We start from the raw sequence: 17,251 nt of genomic DNA, 5'->3' as shown, positions 1-17,251 counted from the left end.
GCATCAATATCTGATTTTTGAACATAATTTTGTCCTATTGCAAGCAGAAAAAGCAACGACACATTAGCATGTTTATAGTAAACAAGTACAAACATATGAACCAATGCATGAAAGTGAGAAACAAAGTTTTACAACGATACATGAGCATGTTTATAGTAAACAAGTACAAACATATGAACCAATGCAGGAAAGTGAGAAACAAAGTTTTACAATTTAAGATACAAAAGAAGTTTTTCGTCCATTTGTTAGAGCAATTTTAGTACTTCTGTAAAGTTAACCAAACCCATTACCATTTTTGCAAAGACAAAGCATGAAATCCCTCATCATACCCTATCTTCATCAAGATATAAGAACATAGTTGGGCAAATCAAAAAGAGGGGAGGAGGAACATTTGACAGTGAGAAATACGCTAAGCACCACCTTTGATACATTCATCAGAGGCATTTGAAACATTAACCACATACACCAAAATTTCTTAAACATTACTCAAAACTTTCAAATCCAAAAACCACCAAAGAGTATACTGTGAAAGATCAGCAAAAAAAAACACTCACAATGAGTAATGATACACAAACCATTAACCACCAAAATCTCATCAGAGCAAGAAACCCTTCATAAATAACCATAAAAAATTGCCAAACCGAGAATACACAAAATCTAACACATATCAGAGATTCAAAAAGGCTAGTTGAAAAGAGAAGCTGAAAAACGCAGAACACATACGAAAAAGAATTTACGTATTCGGAGGAGAGAGGATATTACCCGAAGTTCACGATGAAATTATAGGTAGTTCACTTTTGTTTTCTCTCCCTCTTCCATATTTTCTTCGAAATTTGCTTGTTCTCCTCCGTTTATCTTCGACGCATGATCCTATTTTTGGATACCCCTCTGTTTGTTATTCGTCTAAAATATGATGTTGTAGGTAAGCAGAGACTTTCGAAATTGAGAGAGGGAATTTTATCGTGATATTGTTGTTCATCAATAGCCATGTGCTTTTTTTGTGTGTTTAAAATTGGAAGATAGAAATGAGAGTGAATAGGAGATTGAGAGAGACACGGTCGTGAAAAGAAAATATGGATCTTGCCTTTGAAAAGAATGGTTTGGTCTTGCTAGTTTTTTTTTATAATTTTGATATGGTGATGGCCAAACTGGGTCGACCCAACCCACAACCCGGCCTGCCCCCAGCGCCCCCTTGGGGCTGATCCTCTATTTGGGTCTGTTTTTCCTTCATTTGCACAACTGACCCATCCATTTATTTGCTATCTCCTTTTTATTTTTAGTAATTTTGTTAATTAATCTTCTTTCATTTATTTTTTTATATAACAACAACTTCATTTTTTATGTCATGAAAATCTTTTTTATATATATTAAAAAAAATCTAAAAATCTAAAAAATATTATTTCTAAGCTTTTTGTTTTATTTCATATTATTCACTAATTCATTTTAGTTTATAAATGTTTCAACAAAAGATAAACAAAAGGAGAGATTTATTTTATTTTATTTATTGAGATTTATTTAGTATTAAATAATAATAATAATAAATATAATAATATAACTAATAAGAAATATAACTTTTTTTATAATAAAAAAAGAGGGATTAGTTTCTATTTTTAAAATGTTTAAAATATTCTATTTTCTTTTCTTTTTTAATTAGATCTATTTATTTAATCAGATAATTAGATTTTTTAAGTAAAAAAGTGTCGAAACAAATAAAAATTAAAATACCCTAATGTTTACAAAATAAAATAAAATAAAATACTAATGATGATAGACTTTTTATATATTTTTTTATTTTTTAATAATTAGATTTGAAAAATGTTAATAAAAAAAAGAGAACTTTGATGGTCATGTTTCAATAAGTTCTTGTCATTTAAGGTTTTAATTAGACTTTAATAAATTAGATTTTATTAATAAAATAATTTTGATGGCCATGTTTTTTGATTTTGATTAGTAAAGAGTAATAAAGTCAGTGGATGCAGCAACCGTTAATTTTTCAAGCCGTTTTGTTTTGTTTTTATGTTTTATTTTAGTTTTTTTTCTTTATTTAATTTTTTTAGTTAGATAAAATATAATAAATGATAATAAAATATAATAAAGACGATACCTTTTGTTACAAAGTAAAAAAAAAAAAGAGATATGTAATTATTTTTATTCTTAGATTTAAATTTGTATATACTTAGTTTTATTTATATAAAAAGATTCTAATGTTTAACAAATAATGATAATAATAAGTGTGAATATTGTGATTATTAATTTGTTTTAATTATGTTTAAAAATAATAAAGAAAGAAAGAGAAATGAAACAAATCATATAAGGTAATTTAATTGTTTTCTTTATTTACTATGATTTTTTGTCCAAGTATTTCTTTTTAGTTCTAAAAAAAATATAATTAAAAAAATGGAAATAAAAAATATTATCACAAAAATGATAATTTTTTTTCTTTTTTTGCTAAAGTTTTTTTAAAAAAGGATCTAAAAAGAAGAGAGATATATTTATCCTTATGTTTATATTTGTTTTTGATTAGATTTATTTCATTTTTTTCAACAAAAACACAAAAAAAATACATAAAGAAAATGATAAAAAAAAATTAGTTTTGTTTTTCATTTATTTATTTAAATATGTTATTTAATTAGGTATTTAAAATTTTGTTGTTGTTGTTTCTTCCTTTCATCATAATAAAAATAATTTTTTTATAAAATATAAAAAATGACAAAAAAAATTTAATAAGCATATTGTCTTAATGTTTGTCATTTATTTCCTTTTACTCTGTTTATATTTATTTATGTTGGTTGTTTAATTTTATTTTTATTATTTATTTGTTTTATTATATTTTTTTATATTCTCCATTTGACAAGTGTATTCCCCACCGTTGTTTGTAATTGTTTAATTATTTTTATTGCTTTTATTTTTCATTAGCTAGAATAAAATAATTAATTAAATAGTAGACAAAAATAAAATATTAAATCAGTATTTTTTTTAAAATGAAAAAAATAATAAGCATTTGATCCGATGTCGAGCCATTTTTCTCAAGTCAAACCATCAACCATTTCCACTCCACTTCACTAACACCTCTAATCAATTTCAAATCATTTTTTAGATAATCATTTTCGTTACATCAAACCATTCTCAACTCAGATCTCTTCAAACCATTTTCTTAAATAAAATTGAAAGAAAAAGACTACTTGGATGAAAAGTCCAAATGTAGTCCCTAACATTAGGCCCAAGTTGTAAGAGTTTGTAAGCCATAAGCATTTGTCTTTTCCCTCTAAAACACTTGTAAATATTCAAACTTCTTTTCTCAATAAAATTGAAAGAAAAAGATTAGTTGGGTGAAAGGTCCAGACGTAGTCTCGAGTATTAGACACAAGTTGTAAGAGCTTGTAAGTCATAAATACTCGTCTTTCAAGCCCAAAAATACATTCAACCAATCAAACTCTTTTTTCGCCGTCGTGTGATTGATCAGAAAAACCTTTTCAAAAACGAAAGATATTTTGTCTTAAGTTGATGCAAAACAATATTTCATCCATAATTGTTGAGTTGAGATAAATGATGTTTTCCCGAATGTTGATTTGTAAATCCATTCAATGTGATGCAAACGTCCGCTCCTCACCTGTTTTGGGTAAAACAATATTCTTCGTCGATTAATACAATGTAGCTTTCGCTAAAATCGACCAACAAACAAACATTTTTCTACCCAGAACTACGTGTGTCTTGAGTTCTCTATTGAGATACGTAGGAGCAGGGTTGCAAAATCTTGTGAGACCCATTAATAAAAAAAACTTAGGTTTAGTCACATTCGTTGCAAAAAATCCAAAAACATATTTTCTTTTCCTTTGATCATATTATTCTTTCCCTCATAATCACTTGAGAAGCCTAACATTTCAAGCTAACACTAACACACACAACTAACTTAATGATTCCCGTTAAGTATAATAGACATGGGGGGCGCTAATACCTTCCCCTTGCGTAATTGACTCCCGAACCCTGATTTGGTTGCGACGACCATAATCATTGTCGTTCTTACTTAGGTTTTATCGATATTTCCCCATTCTTTTTAGGAATAAATAAAGTTCGGTGGCAACTCTGTTTAGTCCATCATGTGAGCGTGCGTTTGCGCTTCGCAAGGTCGTGTTCCTATTTTTCGAGGTGAGACATAACTCAATCGTGCCAAGGAACGTAATCACGTCTTGGAAGATAAGGGTAAACAAGTTTGTGATAAGTTTGAGGATAGCAAGAAGAGGCTCCAAATAGCCGAAGGACAAAGAGTTTGGGTTGGTGGAGCTCTACAAGGAGCTAATTCTAAGCTTGACTTCCGCAACGACATGTCGGATCAAGCATTCCGAACTATCAAGGACCTCGAGAAAACTGTTGAGAGGTCAAATGCTATGAAGAAATAAGTGAGGGAAGACTATAAAGCCCATATCCTTGAGCTAAGGACCACTCTCAAGGATTGTAAAGACCTCATATCTAAGGAACAACTAGAGAGAGCGGAGATTCACCGAAGCCTCTTGCATGAGCAGTTCAACCTTAAGAGGGGGATCTATGACCAAGCCTCTATGGAGTTGCAAAACAACTGTAGCTATTGGGAGGTGAGTTGCCATTGAGCCAAAGCTACCATTGCTCAAAGGGATGGAATCATCCATAATCTCCAAACCCTTTACAACGAGTGGAGGGACAAATACGCCAACATGGTGATACTGACTAACTATTCCCTTCAAGACTTTCTCGACAAGTTGAAGGAGGATGGTCTTATTATGTGCCCAGATAATACCCCTGAGGAGGTCTATCACTTCATCAAATTCTGCAAGAAGATGATGGCCGAACTTATTACTGACATTAAGGCTCTCCGCAAGTCTCAAGGTGTCACTTTCAGGGTTGACATCTAGTTAGTTTATTTGTTTCCACTACTTGTAATTTTCAAATTCCATGTATCTTAACTTGGTTTCCCTTCAAAGGGTGAATAAAAGCTTTATAATTCTCTCTATTGTGTTTTCCTTTATCTTTGATTATGAAAGTAAATTGTTAAGTAGTTCTTGCAATCAATAAACACGATTAACTAAAAGAGCTTTGTATTAACATAAAAAAAACAAAATTCATGCATCATTTTCATATTTCAAAACATAAAAACATAAAAAAATCGTCCATCCACACTTTTTCTGATCAGAACCCTACTCAAAAGCTGACTTTCTGATACAATACACGGAGACACCAGCAACCTGTCATGGAACAACTTCAACAGAACCAAGTTGCACTTCAAGATTAGGTGCCCCAGGTACGGCCCCAGATGGGGCAATTGATGGAGACTATACAGGTGGTCGCAAGGGGCCAAGAGATTATGGTAAAGGTGCAGGAAGACATGAACCAGCGAGCTAATGTTACGAATCCTCCCATTCCTCTAGTGAGACTCTCATTCCTCCTCCTCCTCAAGTTGACTTTCCAGTCCATATAGGCGAACCCAACGGTGTTCCACATGTCAACCTTCATCCTCATGTCGTTGAAATATACTACTAACACAATGCTTTCTTTAGCCCGAGGGCAGCCTCTCAATACGATGCTTTCGGTCCAGTGACCAATGAGGTGGAAAAGAAGGTAAAGGCTATTAAGGAGAAGCTCAAAGCAATAGAAAGTACAAACACATTGGGTCTTGATGTAGCAGAAATATGCTTAGTGCCTGGTGTCATTATTCCAGTCAAGTTCAAGGTCCTAGACTTTGAAAAGTATAAGGGAAACAATTACCTGAGGACCCACATCAGAGCATACTGTCGAAAAATGGCTGCCTATTCCAGTGACGGTCGGCTCTTAATGCATTTTTTACAAGATTCCCTCAGCGGGGCATCCTTGGATTGGTATATGTAGCTTGAGGGAACTCATATTCACACTTGGAGGGAGATGGACGAGGCATTCCTCATGCACTATCAGTACCATACTGATATGGCACCTAACCGCATGCACTTGCAAAATCTGACGCAGAGGTCTGAGGAAATGTTTAAGGAGTATGCCCAAAGGTGGATGGAGATAGCAGCCGGGGTACAACCTCTATTACTGGAAATGGAGTTGATAAACATGTTTATGGGTAACCTACAAGGACCATACCTTGATAGAATGGTGGGGAACACTTCCTCGAGTTTTTCTGACCTAGTCTTAGCTGAAGAAAGGATCGAAAATATGATCAAGGGTAAGATTCAAAACTCTGCAAGTGCATCCGGTGTAGCAAAGAAGCCCCTTGTTCCTTATGTCCAGAAAAGAGAATGCGAGACCAGTGCCGCAACCATCATCCGAACCAGAAATCCAACATATCAACAAGTAATCATCGTGGCTCCCGTTCAACAACAATAACCTCTTGCTATTCCCATTGAACAACCACAACAACAACATCAGTATCAACCACATAAACAACCATAACAAAATCAACAATGTTATCAGCCGCAACAGCAGCGTCAACAACAATATCAACTGCAACAACCAAGATTAAGAAGACATGAGAGGAGGTTTGACCCATTTCCAATGCCATATAGCCATATTTTGTCGTACCTTCTAAGAGGATCGCTTGTACAATTGAGAGAGTTAGGACACCCACCAACGGTTCTTCCTCCCAGATACGATGTAAATGCCCGTTGTGAGTTCCATTCCGGCGCTCCTGGGCATTCTATTGAAAATTATAAAGCGTTAAGATACAAAGTCCAGAATCTAATTGACTCAAAGGCAATTACGTTCGCCCCCAACGGCCCGAACATAAACAACAACCTTATGCCTCCCCATGATAAGAAAAATGTAAACATGGTGGAATTGGACAGTGGAAGGAAGGTGATAACCTATGTCAATGATTTGAAGACTCCACTTGTAGAAATCAAGAATGTACTATTCAGAAGCGACATGTTCTCGATTTGTGTTCAGACTTATGAATATTTGTTTAAAGGACCCACAACAATGTGAAGTTTCCAAGGCTTTTATTCAAACTATAATTAACCAAGGAATATTGATAATTGATTGACCCTCTACTATCAAAGATGTCTCAACCCTCGAAATTTCGTACGACAAAGTTCCTCCCCTACAAATTCCATATAATCTTTCTCAATTAAATCTTTCAGCAAACCCTGTTGCTCCAATGATCATAACAGTTCCAACATCATTCTCGTACAACGACACCAGAGCATTCCCCTAAATGTATGACACACCAGTCTACATCCATGACTAGAGAGTACAAGAAGAACCAATTAAGTCCGATGACCCGTTAATAAGCATCTTCAAAACTAGAGGCATAACCAGCAGCGGCAGGATTTTTGCACCAGCACCACCTCCGGTCGAGAATAGCGGTTCATCAGCCCATGACAGGGGAAAGCAAGTTGATAATACCCAGCCAAGGCAAGACCCTCTGGCAACCAGTGAAGTAAATGAGTTTCTGTGTATCATCAAAAGGAGTGACTATCAAGTGGTTGAACAACTCAACCAAACACCCTAAAAAATTTCAATGTTGTCTCTACTGATGTGCTTAGAATCCTATAGATATGTTATGGTAAAGTTTCTAAAGGCTGCCCACGTACCCCAAGAAATCTCGGTCTTCCAGTTTGAAGGCGTAGTCAACAATATAACCACCATCTTGAGTTTGGTATTTAATGACACGGAGCTCCCTGTTGAGGGAAGAATTCACAACAAGGCTCTCCACCTTTCCATTGAGTGTGTAGACACAGTTCTATCCAAAGTTTTAGTGGACACTGGTTCTTCCCTTAATGTGATGCCTAAAGGCTCCGTGGATAAACTGACTATTGAAGGACTTATCATGAAACCAAGTGAACTGGCGGTGAGAGAGTTTGACGGGTCGAGGAGGACTATGATTGGTGAAATAGACATGCCCATGAAGATTGGTCCCCGTACCTTCTTCGTCACCTTCTTTGTAATGGACATCCATCCAACTTACAACTTCCTGGTCGGGAGATCGTGGATTCACTCAGCCGGAGCCTTTATTTCGACGCTCCACCAGAGGTTGAAATTTATAGTGAATAACAAGCTAGTGGTGGTAGGAGGTGAAGAAGATTTTCTGGTAAGTCATACGGAGTCATTCTGTTATAATGAAGGAGAGGGGGGAGGGGGATAAAGGAAATCCCATTTCAGTCATTCGAAGTAGTCAACATCGACATCGTTTGCCCGATAAGTGATGAATCCAAGAATGTTGAATTTCCAATGGCTTCTCTACAGGATGCTCTAACTATCATACGAAATGGACACCCTCTGGGATGGGGAAGGATGCTCGAATTGCCTAGCAACAAGGACCATACCTGTTTGGGATACAACTCTCAAAATCTGAAGAAGCCGCCGCCCGTAGCTGAAAAGGGACAAGTGATCTCATTATCTGAATACTTATCAAGTGTTGGCTACCTCGATGACAATCATGTCTATGCCATGGAGGAAGATGTTGAAGATGCAGGACTGATCTTCACGAAGACTAATGGAAGGGGTGCCACCAAGTGGACCGAGATTGAGATACCAGAAGTAACCTTGATAAAAATGTAATTTCCCATGTTTGTTTTCCCTTTTAAAATAAAAAGTAACCCATGTCAAGCCTAAGGCACGGGGGAACCATTTGTAGGCCCCATCAAATTTCCCTATTAAATCATTAATGAAAAAGATCCATGTTTCACTGTCAATTTTGTGATCCTTGTCTTTCATTTATTATTTCACCTTTTCAAAATGGAAATTTTCTTTTGTTTTAAAATTTCTTTTCAAATCGTTTTTTCTTTCATATCAATAAGAGCATGAACCCTAAATCGTTCAGATCACCCTTGACAACCACCAACGACAATTCTGCGATGGTCTCACATGACTTTGATAACCCGATTAATCAAGCTGATGAAGATTGTGAGAAAGATGTCGAGCTCCCCGAAGAATTGGCAAGACTACTCAAACAAAAGAAAAAGGTTATCTAGCCGCACGAAGAGTCAGTGGAAGTGGTAAACCTTGGGACAAACAAGGAAGTAAAAGAAGTCTGAGTCGGCTCATCTCTGCAAGACGAGGTGAAGACAAAGCTGATAAAGCTTTTAAAGGAGTACATGGATGTGTTTGCATGGTCATACCAAGACATGCCTAGCCTCGATACTGACATCATGGTCCACCATCTTCCTCTTAAAGAAGAATGACCTCCAGTAAAGAAAAAACTACGAAGGACCCGTCCCGGTATGGCTATGAAAATCAAAGAGAAGGTACAAAAGCAACTCAAGGTCGGTTTCCTAGCGGTCACCAATTATCCTCAATTGATTGCCAATATTGTGCCCGTGCCCAAGAAGGACGACAAAGTAAGAATGTACATAGATTATAGATATCTGAACAGAGCAAGTCCCAAAGACAACTTTCCACTACCTCATATTGACGTGTTAGTGGACAACACTGCTCAGTTCTCTATTTTCTCTTTTATGGATGGTTTCTCCGGTTACAACCAGTTCTGAATGGCTCAAGAAGACATGGAGAAAACCACTTTCGTAACCCCATTGGGAACTTTCTTCTATAAGGTTATGCCTTTTAGATAAAAGAATGTTGGTGCTATATACCAATGAGTCGTGGTCACTTTCTTTCACAACATGATTCATAGAGATATCGAGGTCTACGTTAATGATATGATAGCCAAATCTCAAACTGATGAAGAAAGCTTTTGACAAGAAGGTTATACCTCGTGAGTTCAGAAAAGGTGACCTTGTGCTCAAGAAGATTATATCTTTCAAACCAGATTCTAGGAGCAAATGGACTCCTAATTATGAAGGTTTGTATATTGTTAAGAGAGCCTTTTCAGGTGGCGCTTTGATTCTTACAACTATGGATGGTGAAAAGTTCACTCGTCCTGTGACTGCAAATGCAGTCAAGAAATACTTTGCCTAAAAAGAAAAGAACAACTCGCTAAGTTGAAAACCCGAAAGGGCAGCTTAGGAAAAAATGAGCGTCTCGGTGGATTGAAAACCTGAAAGGGCGATCCAGGCAAAAATTAGAGACATAAAACAAAAAGAATTATCCCGAGCTTTGGGGCAATTTATGCGAAAATTAGGGATTCTGGCAAGTAACTGCATCCTGCTTTGAAGACGTTCTTGAGCACAACGATTGGATTCTAATCCCCAGTAAGCAGCCTAGAGTCCAGTGGATATCAAGAGTTGGTAGAAGTATTAGTGATCATTGTATTCAATGTAACCCTTTTCCATGTAAATTACCATTTTCAACTTTGTAAAGATCTATGGAGTCTTGTCATTTATAGGCTACCATTCTATTAAATAAAGTTGAACTTTTATCCAATTGTTTCTACTCCTGTTTAATTCAGCCGAATAGATTTAAAATTTATTATGATCACTTTTGAAATTAAAATTTTAAATCAAAATCATTTTTTATTAAACATATAAAAGCATGAATTGTTAAGCAATCAATTTCATTTAAGAGGAATATCAATAATGGTTCGAAAGCAGTGAGCCCTAAGTGTGGAACATTATTGGTTCTCCTCAAGAAGTAAGCGTAATTTCTCTTTCATCCCCGACATCATTGTTCAGCACTCAGTATTGGTTGTTTTTCTCCAGACGATTATTTCTTCTCCGCTGAGTTGGTTGATTAATCCCCTACAAAGTTTAGTATGTATTCCCCAACCGAGTTTATATTTGGTCTCCAGCAGAGTAAAAACGGTTCTTTGCAGCAGTTTGCATGGTTCTGATAGGACTTTGGTCTCCCCACCAGTCTCCATCAGATTCGCTCCCAGCCAGAGTTTCCTTTTGGTTTCTAAACAGTTATTTGTGTTTATCCCCTGCATGGTTGTCTCCTATTTGATATGGTATTGACCTAAAATTCCCTGCAAACGTGATAATGGTTTTCCTCAGCAAATCTCCTCTGTTTCCCCAACTAGGATTGAGCCTTCGGGATATTGATTTTCACTTTTCTCCTGCAGTTGTTTCCCTCTTTTGTGGATTGGCCGAGAATTGTATTGATGATTCAAATCTGCAACATATTTGTATCCTTCGTGATCGTGTTGTCAGCATAATCATCATATATACATACACACATACATATACACTCATATAATTCCATTATTGCATCATCACATGTTTTGATTTATTCTTGTGATTTTAATTCTCTGTTATGGTGGTACTTTATCCCCATACAAGTTTGGTGTCTGTCATCCTTCAATTGTAGAGTATCAGCCCCTTAAGCAGAAAGACTTTAACCTTTCTCCTTTCCCCACTGAGTTATTTCCTCGTGGATGATGATTTGTTTCAACTTCCTCCCCAGTTGATTATCTGGATGGAACTACTCCCCTTGAGTTATATCCTCATTGGGTTGAGTCTTGATTGACTGTCTTCTTTCTAGACCTTACCTAGATCGATGCTTCAGGTCCCCTAAGAGTTTATTACCTAGTAACTGGTAATGTTCTTCTTAGGTTGCAGTTTGCTACTTCTTGCCCGATACCTGGAAAAAGTAACCTTTTTCTCCCCAGCGGATTCATTTTCATGTTTCCCCAGGAAAATATCCTTGATATGTTCACTTTAACCGGTGACTGATATTTTCTTCCCCTGTTTTGAGATTATCCTTGATATGTTCATCCTAACCGATGACGGATATTCTCATCTTTGGTATTCTACCAAGTAAAAATGTAGTTGTAATCCCTACTTGTTCTCTAGAGAGTTAATCCTTGATATGTTCATCCTAACCGATGATGGGTTTTCTTCTCTTTGCGGTCTTTTGCCCAGTAACCGGTAGTTGTAAATCCTGTTTTTCTCCCTTTGCAGAGTTTATCCTTGATATGATCACTTTAAATGGTGACAGATATCCTCTCTGTGGTATTCTATCCAGTATTCGATAGATGTAATTCCTACTTTTTATTCAGGTGGTTTATCCTTGATATGTTCATCCTAACCGATGACGGGTATCCTCCTTAACAATTCCCAGGCAAGATTATCCTTGATATGTTCATCTTAACCGATGACAGATTCTCTTTCCTTTGAGTCTATCCTTGATATGTTCACTTTAACCGGTGACGAATACTCTCATCTTTGGTCTTCTGCCTAGTAACCGGTAGTTGTAAATCCTATTTCTGCAAATTTTCCCCAGCAAGTCTATTCTTACCCAGTAACTGGTAATGAATGCACTTTCTGGTGGCCCTCAGTGAGCCATCCTTGATATGTTTACCCTAACCGGTAACGGGTGTCCTCTCTGATCAAATTTTATTATCTCCTTACCCAGTAGCAGGTAGTGGATAATAGATTTTTGCTCCTCCTATGTTGAAGTTTATTTCTTCCCCAGATGAGTTGGGTGCGTATTTCCTTGGTGAAATCACTTTTCCTGCATGATTTGAGTATTTCAGTTTTATTTTGATCTACCTGTTTTCACTACATACATTTTTTGTTTCTCCGACCGAGTCTTTCCATTTTCATGGAATTCCTCTAGTCTCCCAACAGTTTTTAAGTCGTAGCCTGGCCTACGCACAACCTCTTTTATCCCCTCAGAGTCTCTGTCTCCCCAGTTAGTTTTTCCTTATGGAATGCATCATGCTCCTGCGGACCTTCGGTCTATCTGGCTTCTTTTCCTCTGTGGCAATATTTCCCCAAAAATATTTGCTTTTACATCCATATCATATGCATCATGAGGTCTCTTAGGGACCAAAATTTGTTTCTATATGTTTTTATTTAAGCCCATTCTACTGAGTCGATACAAAGATTTTAACCTTCATCTCCTCAGTTAGAATGTCCTTAAATAGGGGCAGCTGTAAGACCCTAATTTTGACCCTAAGATCCCTCATGCAATCTCATCATATGCATTAGCATTGGGATCATACCTTGGCATCCTCCTTATCCCTCTTTCATTGGGTTTGTTTTGGGAGAAATCACCAAGAACCATGTGATTGTATCATACTTGTATTTTATCATTTCACTAACCAAAATACCAAAAATATGTCTTTGCATTTGCCTAACTCTTTTGTAGGTAGGGCATGATCACTATTGATCTATCAAGTTCACATCTAGGGTTTAAGACCCTCATTGCTAATAGCACAACCAAGGAATAATCCATAATGGCTCTAGGCATTATATATGAGTCCCCATGATCTCTACATGTTATTTTGATCAATATTTCTTCAAGAGTTTAGAGTTGGTTTACCTTGGAAACCCTAGTTCATCTGGGTATCTTGAGTAACTTCTTCAACAAGCTTCTTCACCAATTGATCAAATTTCTCAAGGGACACTTCAAATTTCATCATCTTATGTATATATGATCTACCATGAGCCTAAAAAGTCAAGATAATTGCAAGTTAGCAAGTTGGTTGATAGTGGTTGGCCAAATGAATTCATTTGATCAAAACTGGGTCCCCCTAGACCCTATCTCCTACAATTTTTATCATATTAAAATTATTCCAAGAGAAACGTTACTTTAAATTACATTCCAAATAACTTTCGTGTTGAAGCCTAGAGCTAATTTTTCTTGGAAAGTCATTTTCTATGTTAAAACATTATAGGTCATTTTGTCTAAACCCTAATTTGAAAGTCAACTTTCCAAGGACATAACTTGCTCAATTTTTATGAGATTAAATATTTCCAAGTTTCACAATCAAATTCAAGATGTCTAATACAACTTTGATGTTTAGAGTAAGAGCTGATTAAACTTTTATGAGCATGTGATATGAGGATACATTATAGGTCATTTTGGACCAATACCATTGAACAAGTAATTTTCCTCAACTTTAAAAATGCATAACTCACTCATCCCAAATCCAAATGATGTAAAATTTGTGACCATTTTGAAGGTTCTTGAAATAGCTACAACATTTAGAAAATATTTTGACATGTGGCAAGGTGGAATAATTGAACATGTGGCTTGACACTTAGAAAATATTTTGACATGTTGAAATTTCCAAACTTCCACCTCAGAATTCACCATGATACAAGTTCCAAATGGAAAAGTGTTCAATATAAGAGTTGTTCCTCTTGATCTAAGCTTCCCAAAGAGTCCTAATACATTCATTTTGGACAAAGTTTGAGGGGTCTGCGCATGGCTTAAACAGGGATGTATCAGTTGGCAAGAATCATGATTCAAACATTCAAATATATTTTCCTTGCAATCCAAGCTTCATTCAGACCTCATTTCAGTTGATTGTAGACCTAGTAGATTGCTTCATGGTCATGGACACGCCCATGCAAGCATGTACATTGCATTGCCAATTTTGGAAGTATTTTCAATTATGCAAATAACACTCACCTTTTGCTATAAATAGAGGTTAAATGCTTCAGTTTCAAGGACCTGGCGCGCCAACTTTGAATCCCTAGCTCCAAACCATCACCATTCAAAGGAAAACCTGATAAATTTCAATTGAAATTTGAGTTTGAATCTCACTGTTTGGAGATTCAAAAACTCCAGGATCCAAAGATTTGCATCCTTCTTAATCCACTTCCACAAGCTCCATAAGCAAGATCAAGCAAGAATTGAAGCAAGAGAGATCCATTTCTGCACAACATTGAAGGTATTTTTCCAGATTTTTCTTCTCTTCAATTCTCTCTCAATTCTCATCAATTCTCTTGGATCCTTGGTTGTCTTAAGTCCTACCAATGTAAGCAAGAAGATTGAGTTGCTTTGAGGTCAAATCGAAGCAACTCAGTTGACACACCTCAAAATTCAACTCCACGTATCTCCCTATATATTTGGAGTTAGGTTAAATTGAGGTGATATTCGTGATCTACGCCATTTTTTCTTTAAGATCATGTCCTCCTTTTTCATTTATATTATGGTGATGAAAGAACCAGTCCAGGCAGGGTCACCGGAGAAGATGACCGACCTTTGGCTCCGACAATGAGTTGGAAGTGTTCTGAGCCATTGGATGGATTCAAAATGTTTTAATCAGGGACATTACTTGTGATGACCAAGTGTGTAGTGTGCTGACTAGCGCGCACCATAGAACGCGCGTTTCTCACCACTTGATCTGCCACCTCAATTAATGAGGGAGATCAAGTGGTCCACGTTTTTTTGATTATCTGATTTTTATTTTTATTCCTTTATTTTTCATTAATTCATATTAATTTTAATATTGATCCAAAAAATATGAGAGTTTCACCAAAAAAATTTAAATAAAATCCTCTTTCATTTTATGAATTAAAATCATTTTTTTGGATCATTATTAATATTTTTCACGATTTAATTGATTTTATGAATATTTTTAATTGTTTAAAAATACTTTTAAGTTTCCAAAAATTCTGAAATTTTTTCTCCAAGGTCCTTTGATCTTGTTTGATCTATGATAAATCTCATGGCAATTTCTTTGGTGTTTTGATGAGGTTTTAGGAAATTGACCAACCATGTTTAATTTAATGCATTATTTTTATTATTTTTAATTGATTGATTGTCAAATTATTTGTGTAGAGCCATTTTAATTGACTTTGTGAGTTTAACTTGTATTGTTGGGCCTTGGTCAAGGTTGATTTAACTTTGCTAGGTTAAGATCATTGGATTTAGGGGATTGATGGAATGTACATTCCATCTCCCAAAATGAATGAATGATCTTAATTTGGTAAAAGTCCTCTTTTGTCCAATTTGTGTTTGATTCATTCCCCGTCCCTCTTCATCTCATTCTCCTTATTTATGCATTCATCTCATGGACCTATGATATCTTATTATCCTAAGGCTAGTTGATTGCAAAATCAACGTAAGTATATATAAGATTAGGCCTTCCACTTTGCATATTCTTTTTGTGTGTGGTATGTTTCATGATCATAGTTCATCATACTATGTCTCTAACATTCATTAACACCAAAATTCTATTGCTCGATCTCAAATAGTTATAACTTCTACATAAGTCCAATTACAATTGCTTAACATATCGCTAAATTTTGACACAAAAGGCATAACATTCTAGTTAGTGAGATTGTAAGTCTCCCCTCTTTCATAGTATTATGTGGAAACTTGGCCTTTTTTTCCTTACTTTGGAAGATGTCTTGGTTCAAGGATTCATGCTTGTGATAAGTGGGTTGAGTGTTCTCCAAAGAATGACTTAAAACAAAAGCAAAGCAAAAGCAATACTAACTTCTAACTCATTAACAACTAACACTTAATTTTAAGTCATTTACTTTTAATGCACTTTAATTTTTTAAAGCTTTATTCATTTGTCATTGTTCATACCATTCAAATTGTTTATGTTAATGTCATTTTCACTTTGTCCACTTGGACCATTTTGTGATATATTTTGTTTGTGTATATTGTGTTTGTTTATGTGGTCTTTGACCATTAATGTACATAATAAGAACAAAAACCCTAAAAAATATCTTGTGTGGACTGTTGGTTTGATCTGAGACAATTGGAATTAGAATTTAGGCAACACTCCCTATGCAAAGGACTTGGCCAATGCCAACTTTCATGTAACTAAGTGTTCGAAATTTGAAACTCCATCTGATACATCATTGAAGATCCATCTGAGGTCATTTGCAACATGATCATTGTGAAGCTGTTATATTGAACCTGTGATTTGTGCCATCTTGAAATTCATCAACTACATGGGTAAAACTTGAAAAAGATCATGAAGTGACTAAGCTTAGATCTGGATATCTTTATTTGATGCCTTGCTCTTCAACTTGTTGTTTGTAATATTGATTGTTGTGTGATTCTAAAGTCCAAGGAAAATTTGGGTTTATATATGACATTCTTGTCTATTGGATTGCAACCCATCGGTTAGATCTTTTCACCTCTCAACTTTTAAATTTTATGCTTAGGATTAGTCTCTTCATCTCCTCCCCACTTTTTTAATTTCAAAATCTCTCCCTCCTTTTAAAAATCTTCTTTGCTTGTGTTCGTTGATTTCTAAACTTTGACCATGTTTTTTGCAAACTAGAAACTTTGGTCTTATGCCATTGTATTTTCAAACTCATTTTATTAATCAAAGTTGTAAATAAACTTAACAATACTTGACTTAAAATTTCAAGAGCCAAAAAGAACTAACACTCATTCAAACCATTTTTAGGCCTTTGTGTCTTTCAGACTTAAATTTTGTTAAAAGCAATGCACTCACTTTGAAAATTGATACCACGAACTACGAGGTTTTGATCCCTCATTTTTATGTTGGTACGTAGGCACAAGTCCGAAGGTCTTGTCAAACACAAAAATATAATTAATGAATTCTTTTCTCATCCCTTCATTCTATTTGTTTGCAAACATCATTTGTACAAAACACATATGCACACAAAAAAGGGCTCCCTAGGAGTACCTAGGATACTTTAGGTGCTAACACCTTCCCTCTGTGTAACCAACCTCCTTACCTGTA

Source organism: Lathyrus oleraceus, chromosome 2 (assembly GCF_024323335.1).
Source record: "Lathyrus oleraceus cultivar Zhongwan6 chromosome 2, CAAS_Psat_ZW6_1.0, whole genome shotgun sequence".
NCBI lineage: Eukaryota > Viridiplantae > Streptophyta > Magnoliopsida > Fabales > Fabaceae > Lathyrus > Lathyrus oleraceus.
Note: the sequence above shows the minus strand (reverse complement) of the source record.